The sequence below is a fragment of the Pseudorca crassidens genome, chromosome 3 (genome assembly GCF_039906515.1).
Source record: "Pseudorca crassidens isolate mPseCra1 chromosome 3, mPseCra1.hap1, whole genome shotgun sequence".
Classification (NCBI taxonomy): Eukaryota; Metazoa; Chordata; class Mammalia; order Artiodactyla; family Delphinidae; genus Pseudorca; species Pseudorca crassidens.
The window spans coordinates 155,683,093-155,701,161 of record NC_090298.1 but is presented as its reverse complement, the minus strand read 5'-3'; positions in this window follow the sequence as shown (position 1 = coordinate 155,701,161).

The window sequence follows — 18,069 nt, the reverse complement described above, 5'->3', positions numbered from 1 at the left end:
TGTCACCCCATTTGACAAATGGGGAAACTGAGTCTCAGAGGATGTGACTTGCTTATAAGGAAGGAAGCATTCCTTCCTTCTATCCTATTCTTTTTGCACAGGACACATTTTCTCATTAAAGTCTTCGATGGACGATGTTTATTTGTAAGAAACAGGAGCTCAGTCTGTTCACGTGGTTTCACCCTCAGGGCTTGTTATCATGTGGCATCAGTTCAAGTAACATGGAATTCTCTTTTTGACCGGACTTTAGAGGAGTAAGAATCCTTAAAAACACCATAAACAGGAGATAATATCTGGTGCACTAAAATGAAGGCTGTGTAGATATATGTTGCTTTGGCCAATTCAGGTGACTTCTCCCTTTTGTGGTAAGAGCCTCATGCTTTTCCTTTCAAGAACTGTTATCCCTCCCTCCAAATGATTCCGATGGAACTGAATCCAAAAGGCCATCTCCAAAGAGCAGCACGTGACTCGGATTGGCCAGATTATCAGTGTGGTCCACAGGTGGGCACATGACCCGAGGGAGGGGTCAACCAGAGTCAGTTTTAGAGGTTTGTTTTGACTTCTGTGAGAGAGATTTCCATTATACTCCAACTTTCTGTAAGCATGGAGGCTCGAAACTTCAAGGGACCATCAACTACCACATGGAGCAAACCGATATGAGAATGAAGCTTAAAAAGAAGAAAACAGGGCTTCCCTGGTGGCGCAGTGGTTGAGAGTCCACCTGCCGATGCAGGGGACAGGGGTTCGTGCCGTGGTCCGGGAACATCCCACATGCCGCGGTGCGGCTGGGCCCGTGAGCCATGGCCGCTGAGCCTGCGCGTCCGGAGCCTATGCTCCGCAACGGGAGAGGCCACAACAGTGAGACGCCCGCGTACCGCAAAAAAAAAAAAAAAAGAAGAAGAAAACAGAGCTGATAACTGAGAGAGAGGAGTGCTAGATGGGGAGAAACATCTGGAGAAAGAGAGACAGAGAGAGATGAGCAGAGAAAGACTGAAAGGAAAAGGCAGAAAGAGACAAAAACAGAAAGAAGAGTTACGCATTGGGCACATGTATACACAGACACACAGAGCGGGAGCAACACACACACCTAGACACTTATAGACATGCACACACACATGCCTACAAAGATACATGCGAAGAGGACCAGAGAGACTCGATGCCACTGACACTTGACGGTATCATTTGAATTCCAGCAGCCATCTGTGCCTAAAACTGTATCTCTTCATGGGACTTCCCGGTTCTAAGAGCCAACGCTGCTTCAGCCCATTGGGCTTGGAGTCCTAAAGAATATAGACCAAGAATCTGGTGTTTCTGGTTCCATTTTGGTCACTCAACCAGCTCTGGGACCTAACTATATCTCAGATCCTCAGTTATCTCATTTTTTAAGAAGGCAGCAATTATACCTGCTTTACCTCCTTCCAATGTTGTAAGAGCTGAATCCATCAGGCTACGGAAGGAATTTGAAAGTAAAAACAAATGCTCTACAGATATACGGACATCATCATGGAAGATCCATCTTGAAAAAATTGCCCTGGTAGGAGTTTGGTGTCATTTTCCAATGCTGTTGTTCTCACAGTGGACAAGGCTGGTGGAAGAAGTCCTCTACCCAAGCGATGCTTTTTGAGGTAACAGAAAGCAACTAGTAAAATGTATCAAACGTTCGGGGAGCCGATGTATCTAATGGGAGGGAACTGCTTTGAACAGAGATGATTGCTACTTTTAAAGACACCTCGAGGGAACGACCCAGAAAATTAGCATGATCTCCTGCTGCAAAATGGTTGTCCCATCTCTATTTGCGTTCAGCTAGAAAGGAAATGGCGGGGAGTACAAGTAATCCTGATCTTTCAAATCTGTGTTTTACTGCTTTTACAGAGTTAAACCTTCAGGTAAAAAGAAGAAAAACATTTCACTGATTTTTTTCCTCATGCCTCTCGGATGGGAGATGTTTTGTTCGTGATGTGTTGGGATTTTTAGCAGCAATACTGCTGTAACTACCTTGGGTGGTAAAGAAATAATAGTTGGTAGTTATGATAAATAGCTTGCCTCCTAAAAGCAAGGTGAAATCTTCTGGAGGAAATCATCTCAAAAGTATTCATTCAAAGAGATATCTAATATGTATCGAGTGCAGGACAATGAAATAGATGTTTCCCATCCTTCGTCTTCTTGAGAACTCATATGTGGGGTAGACAATTGAACCACACCTTCTAGGTGAGGAAATTGAGTACAGAGAATTTAGGTGAGAGGCTCCCAACCCTGGTTGTGCATCAGCACCATCTAAAGTGCTTGTTTAAGAAACTGATTCTTTGGCTGAAGCCCAGATGAGTCTGATGTGTGAGATCAGGTGTGGGAAACACTGTGTTCAATAACTTGGCTAAGATTATACTGACTGCTAGTTGATCTAGGTCTATAGGAACCCGAATTCCACATTCTTTTTGTTTCCTCATCTTTGTTGATGATCCTTCAGGGCAACTTAAACAAGCAAAAAACTCAACCACCCACATCCTTTGCGTTACTCCTTATACCTAAAATAGTCCATCAAAGATAGGAACTCACAAATCCTATTGAGTCGACACTTCTGGAAAACTATTTTCCCTCTAGTGACTGTTGTCTCTATTTTGGACCTAACACAGAGCTAATTAAATGCACACTGGCCTATGCCAGGTTTGGCGAGTGACACTGGATAGGTTATCTGCTTGCTGGCAAAATTAAGAGAACAAAACACATTCACCAGAGTGTGGAAGGTCAGCTCTCCTTAATAAAGGGTTTGCGGCTATGTGAAACTAGAAAAGAAATGATGTATTCTGAAGCTATTTTCATCCCATTACCATAAGTCAAGAAGAATAAAGGCAAATGTACTTTCAAAGGTGAGGCTCCAAATCTGATGCTCATTGAAGGGGCATAATTGACTTTTTCTACCACCTCCACTGACCCTTTCCCCCTCAGCTTGGAAACACGGTACTGGAACATTCACAAACACTGAAGGCATACATGTACTTTTCAAGTTTTTCTATGACAAACATTTTCTGAGCTCAGGGTCTGCAAATCTACTGATCCTTAGGGAAGGAATAAATTGTTTCCTTCTCTAAGGCCAGGCAGCACCACCACCAACTGTGTTCTCTAGAATAGAAACCGAATAAATATTGGATCCTGATGCCTTTAATTCAGAGCTGGTGGCAAACTAATTTTCATTTCGTGTAATCATGTTTCTCCACTTGGTCTGTGTTATGATTTGGGGCATTTTCTCCTAGCAGTTTTGGTTTTTTGACAGAACCAAGATAACTTAGAAAAGGGAACTGGAACTAGAGAAAGCAAGGGGATAGTTTAAACCCTTCTCAAAAGAGTAGAGACTGTTTCTGGTATACATAAATCGCATAGACCCTTTCACCCAGAGAGGCATTTCCAGAGTGTTTTTCTTTTCCAAAGTAATAAACAAACAAACATTTTGTCTATACATAATCTTTCTCATATTCACTGTAAACCACAATTCAGGATTTTTCCAACTATCCCAGATATTCTGAAACAAAGACTGGCGTTTCACTTTTAAAGATCCCATGTTGTCTAGCACAGGGAGATCAGCTCGGTGCTTTGTGACCACCTAGAGGGGTGGGGTAGGGAGGGCGGGAGGGAGACGCAAGAGGGAGGGGATATGGGGATATATGTGTATGCATAGCTGATTCACTTGGTTATACAGCAGAAACTAACACACCATTGTAAAGCAATTATACTCCGATAAAGATGTTAAAAAAAAATCCCATGTTGTCTAGTTTTTTCTACGAGAAGTAAATCTGGGTCTTCATCAGAGCCATGAAAATTCTGAGGTAAAAGGGTGGGAGAGATGAACAGGGGTGCCCTCAAAATGGGGCCTGAGGGGGTGGGGAGAGCACAGCATTAGAGAGAGGGCTGTTTATCCACGCACCATAAAAATGGGCACTCCGGTGGTTAGGGTCATGGAAACTCTCTCTTCACTTCCGTGCATTCCCCTGGCTTCTCACTTTGTCTTGGCCTACGTGGAAATTTTCTCCCATGTCCAACCATCTAAGTTAGGCAGATCTGATTTTTCCCAGGTTGCTCCTCTTTTCCATACAACCTACACTTGACCTCTGACTTTTCACACAGTAGGCCATTCTGGGAAACCACCCGGTTCACTCCAACCCCAGCCTCTGGGATGCTTCCAGCCATAACAGCAGGTTTAGCTGGCATCCCTTTGTTCTTCCTGAGTTTTCTGTGGGAGGCATTATTTCATTCCATCTTCTACCAGTTAACCAGATCCCAAACCCATCTGACTGACTTGCATTATGGCAAATGCCTGTCAGAAATGAATCTGAAATAAAATAGTGTTGGGTCTTTAATGGTGAGATCCTCAATCACCCAGTGCATGATGACTTGTCAAACACAGCCCCTGTTAACCCTGACATCCTATCTCCCTCATCCATAGCGGGAGATATTCAGAAGTTAATTCAGGCAATTACTCTTCAGTAATACTGGTCAGGGTCTGGTTCCATCTCCTTTATATTTTATACATCTGCTAAACTGGCCTGAAACAAGTGTGACCCAGTAAAGTATCCTTTACCTGGATTAGTGGCTGGCCTATGTATTCCCTTCAGTTATCACCTGTTTCCCGTTGGCGTTCCAAGTTGAGAGGAAGCAGCTGAGTCTCTAACTTCACAGAACCAAAAAGATGAAACAATACCCAAGGGGAAAAAGGCCAAGAGAGATTTCCATCCCACCTTTAGTTCAATTCACAGTCTCTTTATCTCCTCTATTCCATCCATTTTGTTCTTAAACCTTATCATGGCCCCTCCTTTACCTTGATGGTGAAGTGAGGTGTGGTAGGGAGAGGAAAAGAAAGAGAGAGAGAGAGAGAGAGAGAGAGAGAGAGAGAGAGAGAAAGTAGGGAGCTCTCGCTTGGGGTTAGAACGTGCAGCCAATAATGACCTTGAGGGCATTTGATGAAAAAGAGGTGGAGAGGGAAGGTGTGGGGAAATCAGGCATTCTCAAACTCCACTGGCTGGAAAGGCAAATTGGTAAAACTTTGCTTGAGGGTATTCTGTTAATATTTATCAATCCTCTTAAAAATGTACATTCTCTCCTTTAGGAATCTATTTTTAAACAAATAATAAAAAATGTAGAAAAGGATTTGCGTCTGAAGATCTGAATCTCAGCATTATTTGTACCAATGAAAAAACTCAGGGATTTGTTAGGTGGGTTATAAAATATCCACACAGTGGGATTCCATCATTAAAAATACTGTTTCTAAAGAGCTTTTACTGATAGGGAAATGGTTATGCTAAGTGAAAAGGACAGATGTAAAACCATGTGACTATAATACCAGTTCTGCCAAAAATGAAGTATTGAAAAAGACTGTACAAAAATGTTAAATGAATTTTGGGTGATTTTTTTTCTTCTTTTCGTTTTCTGTATTTAAAACACACACACACACACACACACACACACACACACACACACACCCCTCCAAAACAATAACTACTAGGGAACAAAAGAAGGAAATATAAGGCGTAGGGGTTTATTAGACCAAATGCAGACAAATCTTCTGGGAGGTGCCCACAGTTGCAAACACAGAAGCTGACCTTGACCCAACAGCAAAAAGGGATGGTTTGGAAAGATATGTGGGGCTTATAGAATTGGGGAGAGCCTGAAGATAAAGCTGGAGAAAGGCAGGTAGGCTCCCCGGAACGTTCATGGCACCAGAGCAAATGGAAGCCCATATACTGTATGTTTAACTATTTATGAGTTATAAATCAAACTAACAGACTATTACATGAAATATGTTCTATTCTTTGCTCTTGACAAATACATCTTCAGAGCAACAACAAAAAAATATGTGCAAAGCAACAGTTACTTCCAAATAACTTGCAGCTAGCCTGCACATTTGCCCTGGGGATTTGCAGACACAGCAGAAGCCAGGCAGGAATACAGAGAGGACAGAGAAGAACTTTCCCTGGATGCTGGTCCTCTTACCTCAGCTTCCTCTTCTGATGGCTCAGGAAATCCATAAGAAAAGCTCTTGTGTTTTCTTTTCTTTGAGGTGTCTGGGGTGGAGGGGTGGAAGGGGGCTCTTAATTCTCATAAAGCTGCTTGACGGCTAAAATCCTCCTTCCCCCTCTTCTAGGCACTTCATAAGCTATAAGACTTCTTACCCTACACAGTTCAAGCTGGGCAACCTCTGCCCACAAGGTGCCCCCTGCCACACCAGCCTCTGCTTTTATTGCACTTTCTGGTTTCTCAAAGGAACCTCCACCCTCCATTCTTCTCTTTTCACCTGCTCACAAGCCCTAGGAAGTGCCTTGCCAGTGCACATATGAATACCCCAATACAAGTTTTATTCACACCCTACCACCTCCTTGCAACCAGCCATTCCTTGGCCAGCCTCACATCCTAGGGGTGTGGGTGCCAAAGGCAGTGTGGTCCACACTTAGGAGCAGAAATATGGGGGAAGCCTGGATGTAAGCTGGGGCATATGAGCAGGGAATTTGGGGACCCTGGGCATCCAAAATGGGGTGGGAGAGCTCCAGGTGGGGACACCTCCTTGGCCCCACTGGAAAAAGGAATAGGGAAGCCCTGGAAGACCAAAAAGAAGGAAGCAGGGAACAAAGGCTCTCTGGTCACCAGAAGACCTCCTATGGTCACTGCTATCTCTGCTGGTGGTGACAGGTCAAGTTTCAAGGTCTAGGAGGAGGTCTTTTGACTGGCCACTTTTGGGTCTCCTGACAGCCTTTAACTGGACTAGATAGCAGATAGAATAAATATCATGCTACTACAGTTGGAGGGGCTGGGGTGGGTAATGGAAAATCTGCCAAGACCATATAAATACAGTGGAAAAGGAAGCTTCAAAATGGATATAAGGAGGCCATTAGGAAGGGGAATGGATTCTGGGGAATCACTTATAAAGGAGTAAAAACATTTATCTATAAAATATCCTACTCGTGCAAGAGAAGGACATGGCTGCAACTATTCTCTGAGAAGACTAATCTGATAACAGTGTATGCTATGGTCTGAATGTTTGTGTCCCAAATAATGTTCAAAATTTACATGGTGAAATCCTACCCCCAAAAACAATGGTATTAGAAGGTAGAGCCTGTAGGAGTTTCTTAGGTTGTGTGGGTGGAGCCCTTATGAATGAGATTAGCGCCTTTTTGACCCAGAGAGATCTCTTGTCCCTTTTATCATGTAAGGACACAGAGAGAGGGTGCTGGCTAGGAAGCAGGAAGATGGTCCTCACCAGAAAGCCACCAGGCTAGTGCCTTAATCTTGGACTTCCCAGCCTCCTGAACTGAGAGCAATAAATTTCTGTTGTTTTTAAGATAACCAGGCTACAGTATTTCATTACAGCAGCCCAAACAGAATAAGACAGTGCATAAGATAAATTGGAGACAGGAAGACAAGTTAGGAACCATCTTTGCCTCGGAGTAAATATTAGTGGTTCCCTCTGATACCAATGGTCATCGAAAACAATGACTCTCAGATTGCTTTTGTGGGCTTGGACTCTAGGTAACTCCTTCCAACCCTCTGTAAGTTATGGAGTGATGTCCTGCCCAACTGATTAGACTGTATGTGATGCTGGGTGAAGTAAGTAGCTCTCTTGGAGGCACAAAGGCAGACAGGCTGTTTTGTGTTTGGAGGAACTACCGCTGGATTGAGGTAATCACACTGAGACCCACTATGTCTTGGAATACTTGTCTATGAAGGATGAAATGAGTCCACTGGGGAATATTTATGTCACCCACACACATACCCACACCCACACACAGAATGTTGAAGGGACCTAGTAATGTATAACTGCAATAGAAGAATTTATGTGTCAGAATCCTCTCATAACCACTGATCTCATTGCTTTTATGTGAACAAATGTGGGGAGAGGGCTGGGGGAAAAAAACCATTATTTTATATCTCAACTTCTGAGTTGAATGCCTAGCTTCTGGTTAAATGCTTCTGAAAATCACAACAGAAGGTCTCTGGGAGTAGGGATTACAAATTCTCCCACATGATGCGTTATTTCAAAAGCCCTCACTCACGGGTGTAAATGCCTGTGCTTCTAGGCTGAATGATTCATGTCCTTTAGTACATATTTTCTCCTTTGAAGGTTGAAGTGACGATGATGTCTTGTACCTTATTGATTTCTTCTGTCCTCTTAGTTTCTCTTTGTCCCGCCATCCAAGGCTTCTCTCTCTCTCTTTCCCTCTAGCAACTCTCTTGGTTCAAATTAGCCACCTTCTCTGCCTGCCATTTCTGTCAACGGCGCAATTATTGTTTGTCTTATTCAGAACTGATACCCAGGCGACATCATTATCTCCTCCACTTTCCTCACATCTAGTCAGTCAAAAGCTCTGTCAGCCCTGTCAATGTGGCCTCTATGACATCTTTTATATGCCCACCATCCATTCATTGCCTGCCATCCCATCAGGCCTCCATTATTTCTCATCTTTATATACAATATATTATGTCCACAGTCCAAATTTTAAAAATACTCTCCTTTTAAACAATTGCTCTCTCTTCATACAAGTCTATATTCTATTAGAAAATTAATACACTGTTACTAAACACTATTTTAAAACTTTCCAAGGAACTTCCCAGTCTTAAGTATAAGTTACAAATTCCTTAACTCCGCATTCAAGGCTCTCACCCGATCGGGTACCTACCTTCTTTTTTTTTTTTTTTTTTGTGGTACATGGGCCTCTCACTGTTGTGGCCTCTCCCGTTGCGGAGCACAGGCTCCGGACACACAGGCTCAGCAGCCATGTCTCATGAACCCAGCCGCTCTGCGGCATGTGGGATCTTCCCGGACCGGGGCACGAACCCGTGTCCCCTGCATCGGCAGGCGGACTCTCAACCACTGCGCCACCAGGGAAGCCCCTACCTTCTTTACATCTCTCCTCCTACAGCATTTGCATCTGGACTGGTCCACTAAGCGTTCCTGACAACTTAAAGCACGTTTTTACCTGACTATCTTTGTTTCTACTATTCTACCTGCCTGAAATTCTTTCCCTTCATCTCTACCTTTGCCTAATTCTAGTGCATCTTTTAAAGTCTGTCTCAAACCTGACCTCTGCTGTGGGACCTTTTCTGATTTATAATATTTTATTCTTCTCTAGTGAACTATAGGAACTTACCCTCTCTACCATTCTCTCATTTTAATTTAATGCTAGCTAGCTAGCTGTAATGTTATTTCTCTATTAATAGAAATATTCTGTCTTCCAGCTAGCTTGTATATTCCTTGAGTATATAACCTTTCTCTTATGTTGTTTTGACTTGAAATTCTAACAACACCAATTAATGAAAAGAATAATAGCTACATTCATTGGGTGCTTACTATGTACCTGGCACTGTGCTAAGAGTTTTATGTTTATGATCTCACTTGAGTCCTTACTGTCAATGAAGGAGGAAGGCCCTGTTAACCTATCCCTTTGCACATAAGGAAGCGGAATCTTAGAGAACCAGAGTAACTTGTCTGAGGTCACAAAACTAGAAAGTTGTGAAATCAGCATTTGAACCTTGGTCTTTCTTGTGGCAGAGCTTAAACTTATAAACCCATTTTCTACCGAAGTTTTAGTTTTCACTCAACTACATTCAAAGAGTTTCTGAGGGCCAACCAAATACACAGCATCATCCTTGTGACCTATTCATTGATATGACAAATGCAAATAGCTAAAAGTAGTTTAAACTAGCCTACACCAAATCGGCTATTTCTGTGGAGGCACACAACATTCTCAGGGAACCCGAGTGCAGCCAGCAAAATTAAGGATGGTGCCGTTTCCTTTCTAATCGTTTTGTTGCCAGAGCTGCTCCAGGTCTTTGCTCAAAACCTGCCAATCCCCACCTTTAGCCAGAGTTAACATAAATCTTTAAGTTAAAGGGTCAAAAGATAAGAAAGGAAGTTAAGAACAACAACACAAACAACCCAGATGGAACCAGCTGGGACAAAGATGGCTACAGATCTGACCTCCAACAGACTCTGCATCTCATTATAGGTTGATTTTACTACATTAGCATATTACACGATATACCTACCAGCGGTCATGACCAGACATTAAGTACCAAAAAAAGGATAAAAAGGGGGTGGCACCCGACTCCCTCGAAAAAGCACTGCCCCTTCCCCATAGACTAATGCATATGCCTCCACATCAATGGCCTCACTTCTCCTCCCTTTGTCTTTACTCTTTAAAATCAAATCCCTCTAGCCAGGTGGGTGAGAAGTTGATCTGTGAACTTAGTTCCTGCTTCTCCATTCTTTGGCCACTGAATAAAGCTTGTGCTGTATCCATCTCAGCTTTAGTTTTGTTATTTGCCTACTCAGAACTGAAGGGAAAAAGAACCCGCCCCTGCAGAGGCAGAGAACCTTGGCTGGACTAGGGCCCAGGCAGGGTCTATATGACTTAATTCAGTAATATTTTCATTGAGAGGTCAGGTCTAATTCTCCTCCCCCTTGAATCTATACTGGACTTAGTGAATTGCTTATTCTATTAGTGACTAATAGAATTGGAGCAGAAGAGAATGCAATGCCAGCTTCCACCCTGGGACCTTGAGAGACTGGAAGCTTCCATTTCTTCTCTTGGAATAATTTCTGGAGGAATCCTAAGCTGCTCTGAAACGTCTGAATAGTCTGAGACCGCCATGCTACAGACGTCACATGTACATGGCCAGGTAGATATTTCCAGCTGAAACAAGCCTTACTGCCAATCTCACCAAGGCACCAAGCATATACGTGGAGACATCATGGGCCCTTCTAGATCAGTCTCTCTGCCAGATGAATACCAGTTAGTAACTTCGGTCAATGACATGAAGTGGGAGACCCACCCACCCAAGCTCTGCCCTAATTCTTCACCCATAAAATCATGGGATATAATGAAATGGTTGTCACTTAAAGCACAAACTTTTGAGTTAATCCGCACAGCAAACAGTAACTGAAACTAACTAGAACCAGGAACTAGTAACCATAAACTTCTCTATGAGCCTACAGGGAATTTCATCCTCTTTCCTTGCTATATTCTTGTGTCATTCTTCTCCCTTTCTGTCAAATAACTTCCAGTTTCCTGTGCAGATAGGAGGAATTAGTCACAGCACAGCACCCTACTTTATATGCCCTTCTAGTTCAAGCGATGACAGAAACTGAATAATGTCACATGTTTTAATTCTAAATTTCCACGGGATTGATTTTTAAATTGGGCTCAACTTGAGTTGGTTTTCAACCCTGCTATAAAAACAACAGCTAAGGAGAAGGGGTCACATCATACAAGTAGGGCTTCCAGCATCCATAGCAGTGTATGTGTCATGGGGAATGATTCGTTCTCAGAAAAATACTAAGTAAGGCTTCACTTAAAAGCCTGCCTTCTGGGGCTCCCCTGGTGGCACAGTGGTTGAGAGTCGGCCTGCCGATGCAGGGGACACGGGTTCATACCCCGATCCAGGAGGATCCCACATGCCGCAGAGCGGCTGGGCCTGTGAGCCATGGCCGCTGAGCCTGTGCGTCCGGAGCCTGTGCTCTGCAACAGGAGAGGCCACAACAGTGAGAGGCCCACATACCGCAAAAAACAAAAAAACCCAAAACAGCCAAACAAACAAAAAGCCTGCCTTCCTTATTTCTGGACCCTCACATGACTCTGCTCTCCACTTCTACGCTATGAAGTGTGTCAGCCTCCTGAAGGGTTTTCACATGCTCATGAGCACAATACTGATCTCTGGAGTAGCCTCTGTTACTCAGTCTCCTCCAGCAGTTCTTGAGGCAGCACAGGAAATTGGCACCCCAGGCATACTCAGCCTCCATTAGTTAAACATCCTCCCCAGTAGCTGGATTGGGATGCTGGTCTAGAGGCAGAGTAGCAGAGTGGTTAGGAAGAGTCTAATACATACAGGCACACCTCTGAGATATTGCAGGTTCAGTTCCAAACCACCGCAATAAAGCATATGTCTGAACATTGCAATAAAACGAGTCACAAATTTTTTGGTTTCCCAGTGCATATCAAAGTTATGTTTGCACTGTACTGTAGTCTATTAAGTATGCAATAGCATTATGTCTAAAAACACAATGGGCATACCTTGATTAAAAATACTTACTGCTAAATCATGCTAACCATCATGGCCTTCACTAAGCCATAACCTTTGTGCAATAGTAACATCAGAGATCACTGATCACAGATCACCATAACAAATATAAATGAAAAAGTCTGAAATATTGCAAGAATTGCCAAAAAAATGTGACACAGAGACACAAAGTGAGCAAATGCTGTTGGAAAAATGGCACTGATAGACTTGCTCAATGCAGGGCTGCCACAAACCTTCAATTTGTAAGAATCATAATATCTCTGAAGGGCAATAAAGTGAAGTGTAATAAAATGAGGTGTGCCTGTGTATACATATTGCATAAAGCAACATTTTCCAGATGTTAGTCTTTCATTACCACATTTTTGGATTTGGGGCCATTTCCATTTACTATTGATACTAATACTTACTTTATATTTTTCTTTAAATAAATTCATTTGTTTGAAATATAAATGTGGGCTTTCCTGGTGGTTCAGTGGTTAAGAATCCACCCGTCAATGCAGGGGACATGGGTTAGAGCCCTGGCCCAGGAAGATCCCACATGCCACAGAGCGACTAAGACTGTGCACCACAGCTACTGAACCTGAGCTCTAGAGCCTGCAAGTCACAATTACTGAGCCCACGTGCCACAATTACGGAAGCACACGTGCCTAGAGCCTGTGCCTCACAAGAAGAGAAGCCACTGAAATGAGAAGCCTGTGCAACACAATGAAGAGTAGCCCCCGCTTGCCGCAACTAGAGAAAGCCCACACGCAGCAACAAAGACTCAATGCAGCCAAAAATAAATAAATTAATTTAATTAATTACTTAAAAATATATAAATGTATTCATTTAAAAAGTAACTATTGGAAAAAGTCTGGACCTGCCAAAGAGTCAAAAGACATTTTCTTCCCTCTTTGTTTCCTGGTGAGCGAGGAAAGGGGATTAAGAGCGCTGCTTAAAGGAGCTCCAGAGACAGGTGCGATCAACGGCTAACAGCGTGGACCCCAGAGACAGGCATGAGATGCTAAGGCGGCTTCTGCCGCCACCAAGAAGCCTGTGTGCGAGCACAGGTCACTCTCCACACCTCCCTTCCAGGGAGCCTGTGCAGCCCGCCACTGCCAGGGTCCCGTGATCCAGGGACAACTTCCCCGGGAGAACACATGGCACGCCTCAGGCTGGTGCAACGTCCCGCTGGCCTCTGCTGCCGCAGGCTCGCCCCGCATCTGCACCCCTCCCTCCCCCCGGCCTGAGTGAGCCAGAGTCCCCGAGTCAGCTGCTCCTTTAACCCCGTCCTGTCTTAGTGAAGAACAGACGCCCCGCGGCGACCTACATGCAGAGGTGGGGCCAAATCCAAAGCTGAACCCCGGGAGCTGTGCGAACAAAGAAGAGAAAGAGAAATCTATCCAGCAGCCTCAGGAGAAGCGGATTAAATCTCCACAATCAACTTGATGTACCCTGCATCTGTGGAATACTTGAATAGACAATGAATCATCCCAAATTGAGGAGGTGGACTTTGAGAGCAAGATTTATGATTTTTTCCCCTTTTCCTCTTTTTGTGAGTGTGTATGCTTCTGTGTGAGATTTTGTCTGTATAGCTTTGCTTCCACCATTTGTCCTAGGGTTCTATCTATCCGTTTTTATTTATTTATTACTTTTTAAAAAAATTTTTTTCTTAATAATTATTTTTTTATTTTAATTATTTTATTTTACCTTACTTTATTTTATTTTCTTTTATCCTCTTTCTTTCTTTCTTTCTTTCTTTCTATTTTTTCTCCCTTTTATTCTGAGCTGTGTGGATGAAAGGCTCTTGGTGCTGCAGCCAGCAGTCAGTGCTGTGCCTCTGAGGTGGGAGAGCCAACTTCACGACACTGGTCCACAAGAGACCTCCCAGCTCCACGTAATATCAAATGGCAAAAATCTCCCAGAGATCTCCATCTCAAAACCAACACCCAGCTTCACTCAACGACCAGCAAGCTACACAGCTGGACACCCTATGCCAAACAACTAGCAAGACAAGAACACAACCCCACCCATTAGCAGAGAGGCTGCCTAAAATCATAATAAGTCCACAGACACCCCAAAACACACCACCAGACGTGGACCTGCCCATCAGAAAGACAAGATCCAGCCTCATCCACCAGAACACAGGCACTAGTCCCCTCCATCAGGAAGCCGACACAACCCACTGAACCAACTTTAGCCACTGGGGACAGACACCAAAAACAACGTGATCTACGAACCTGCAGCCTGCAAAAAGGAGACCCCAAACACAGTAAGATAAGCAAAATGAGAAGACAGAAAAACACACAGCAGATGAAGCAGCAAGATAAAAACCCACCAGACCTAACAAATGAAGAGGAAATAGGCAGTCTACCTGAAAAAGAATTCAGAATAATGATAGTAAAGATGATCTAAAATCTTGGAAATAGAATAGAGAAAATGCAAGAAACATTTAACAAGGACAAAGAAGAACTAAAGATGAAACATACAACGATGAACAACAAAATAAATGAAACTAAAAATACTCTAGAAGGGCTCAATAGCAGAATAACGGAGGCAGAGGAACAGATAGGTGACCTGGAAGATAAAATAGTGGAAATAACTACTGCAGAGCAAAATAAAGAAAAAAGAATGAAAAGAACTGGGGACAGTCTCAGAGACCTCTGGGACAACATTAAACGCACCAACATTCGAATTATAGGGGTTCCAGAAGAAGAAGAGAAAAAGAAAGGGACTGAGAAAATATTTGAAGAGATTATAGTTGAAAACTTCCCTAATATGGGAAAGGAAATATTAATCAAGTCCAGGAAGCACAGAGAGTCCCATACAGGATAAATCCAAGGAGAAATACGCCAAGACACATATTAATCAAACTGTCAAAAACTAAATACAAAGAAAACATATTAAAAGAAGCAAGGGAGAAACAACAAATAACACACAAGGGAATCCCCATAAGGTTAACAGCTGATCTTTCAGCAGAAACTCTGCAAGCCAGAAGGGACTGTCAGGACATATTTAAAGTGATGAAGGAGAAAAAACTACAACCAAGATTACTCTACCCAGCAAGGATCTCATTCAGATTTGATGGAGAAATTAAAACCTTTACAGACAAGCCAAAGCTGAGAGAGTTCAGCATCAAACCAGCTTTACAACAAATGCTAAAGGATATTCTCTAGGCAAGCAACACAAGAGAAGGAAAAGACCTACAATAACAAACCCAAAACAATTAAGAAAATGGGAATCGGAACATACATATCATTAATTACCTTAAATGTAAATGGATTAAATGCTCCCACCAAAAGACACAGACTGCCTGAATGGAGACAAAAACAAGACCCATATATATGCTGTCTACAAGAGACCCACTTCAGACCTACGGAAACATACAGACTGAAAGTGAGGGGATGGAAAAAGATATTCCATGCAGCCATAAAAGGGGAAATCAACAGTAACACAATCATAGTAGGGGACTTTAACACCCCACTTTCACCAATGGGCAGATCATCCAAAATGAAAATAAATAAGGAAACACAAGCTTTAAATGATACATTAAACAAGATGGACTTAATTGATATTTATAGGACATTCCATCCAAAAACAACAGAATACACATTTTTCTCAATTGCTCATTGAACATTCTCCAGGAAAGATCATATCTTGGGTCACAAACCAAGCCTTGGTAAATTTAAGAAAATTGAAATTGTATCAAGTATCTTTTCCGACCACAATGCTATGAGACTAGATATCAATTACAAGAAAAGATCTGTAAAAAATACAAACACATGGAGGCTAAACAATACACTACTTAATAACCAAGAGATCACTGAGGAAATCAAAAAATACCTAGAAACAAATGACAATGGAGACACGACAACCCAAAACCTAGGGATGCAGCAAAAGCAGTTCTAAGAGGGAAGTTTATAGCAATACAATCCTACCTTAAGAAACAGAAAACATCTCAAATAAACAACCTAACCTTGCACCTAAAGCAATTAGAGAAAGAAGAAAGAAAAAACCCAAAAGTTAGCAGAAGGAAAGAAATCATAAAGATCAGATCAGAAATAAATGAAAAAGAAATGAAGGAAACAATAGCAAAGATCAATAAAACTAAAAGCTGGTTCTTTGAGAAGATAAACAAAATTGATAAACCATTAGCCAGACTCATCAAGAAAAAAATGGAGAAGACTCAAATCAATAGAATTAGAAACGAAAAAGGAGAAGTAACAACTGAAACTGCAGAAATGCAAAAGATCATGAGAGATTACTACAAGCAACTCTATGCCAATAAAATGGACAACGTGGAAGAAATGGACAAATTCTTAGAAATGCACAACTGCCAAGACTGAATCAGGAAGAAATAGAAAATATGAACAGACCAATCACAAGCACTGAAATTGAAACTGTGATTAAAAATCTTCCAACAAACAAAAGCCCAGGACCAAATGGCTTCACAGGCAAATTCTATCAAACATTTAGAGAGGAGCTAACACGTATCCTTCTCAAACTCTTCCAAAATATAGCAGAGGGAGGAACACTCCCAAACTCATTCTACGAGGCCAAATCAGAAAAGAAGCCAAAATCATCCTCAGTGGTGAAAAACTGAAAGCATTTCCATTAAGATTGGCCATCTTGGCCAGCTAGCAACAAGAATAAAATACCTAGGAATAAAGCTACCTAGGGAGACGAAAGACCTGTATGCAGAAAACTATGACACCGATGAAAGAAATTAAAGGCGATACCAACAGATGGAGAGATATACCATGTTCTTGGATTGGAAGAATCAATATTGTGAAAATGACTATACTACCAAAGCAATCTACAGATTCAATGCAATAACTATCAAATTACCAATGGCATTTTTTATGGAACTAGAACAAAAAATCTTAAAATTTGTATGAAGACACAAAAGACCCCGAATAGCCAAAGCAGTCTTGAGGGATAAAAACGGAGCTGGAGGAATCAGACTCTATGACTTCCGACTATACTACAAAGCTACAGTAATCAAGACAATATGGTACTGGCACAAAAACAGAAACATAGATCAATGGAATAAGATAGAAAGCCCAGAGGTAAACCCACGCACCTATAGTAAACTAATTTATGACAAAGGAAGCAAGGATATAGAATGGAGAAAAGACAGTCTCTTCAATAAGTGGTGCTGGGAAAACTGGACAGCTACATGTAAAAGAATGAAATTAGAACATTCTTTAACACCATACGCAAAAATAAACTCAAAACGGATTAGAGACCTAAATGTAAGACCAGACACTATAAAACTCTTAGAGGAAAACATAGGCAGAACACTCTTTGACATAAATCACAGCAAGATCTTTTTTGATCCACCTCCTAGAGTAATGGAAATTAAAACAAAAATAAACAAATGGGACCTAATGAAACTTCAAAGCTTTTGCACAGCAAAGGAAACCATAAACAAGATGAAAAGACAACTCTCAGAATGGGAGAAAATATTTGCAAATGAATCAATGGACAAAGGATTAATCTCCAAAATATATAAACAGCTCATGCAGCTCAATATTAAGGAAACAAACAACCCAATCCAAAAATGGGCAGGAGACCTAAATAGACATTTCTCCAAAGAAGACATAGAGATGGCCAATAAGCACAAGAAAAGCTGCTCAACATCACTAATTATTAGAGAAATGTAAATCAAAACTACAATGAGGTATCACCTCACACCAGTTAGAATGGGCATCATCAGAAAATCTACAAACAACAAATGCTGAAGAGGGTGTGGAGAAAAGGGATCCCTCTTGCACTGTTGGTGGGAATGTAAACTGATACAGCCACTATGGAGAACAGTATGGAGGTTCCTTAAAAAACTAAAAATAGAATTACCATATTACCCAGCTATCCCACTACTGGGCATATACCCAGAGAAAACCACAATTCAGAAAGACACATGCACCCCAATGTTTGTTGCAGCACTATTTACAATAGCCAGGTCATGGAGGCAACCTAGATGCCCATCAACAGACGAATGGATAAAGAACATGTGGTATATATATATACAAT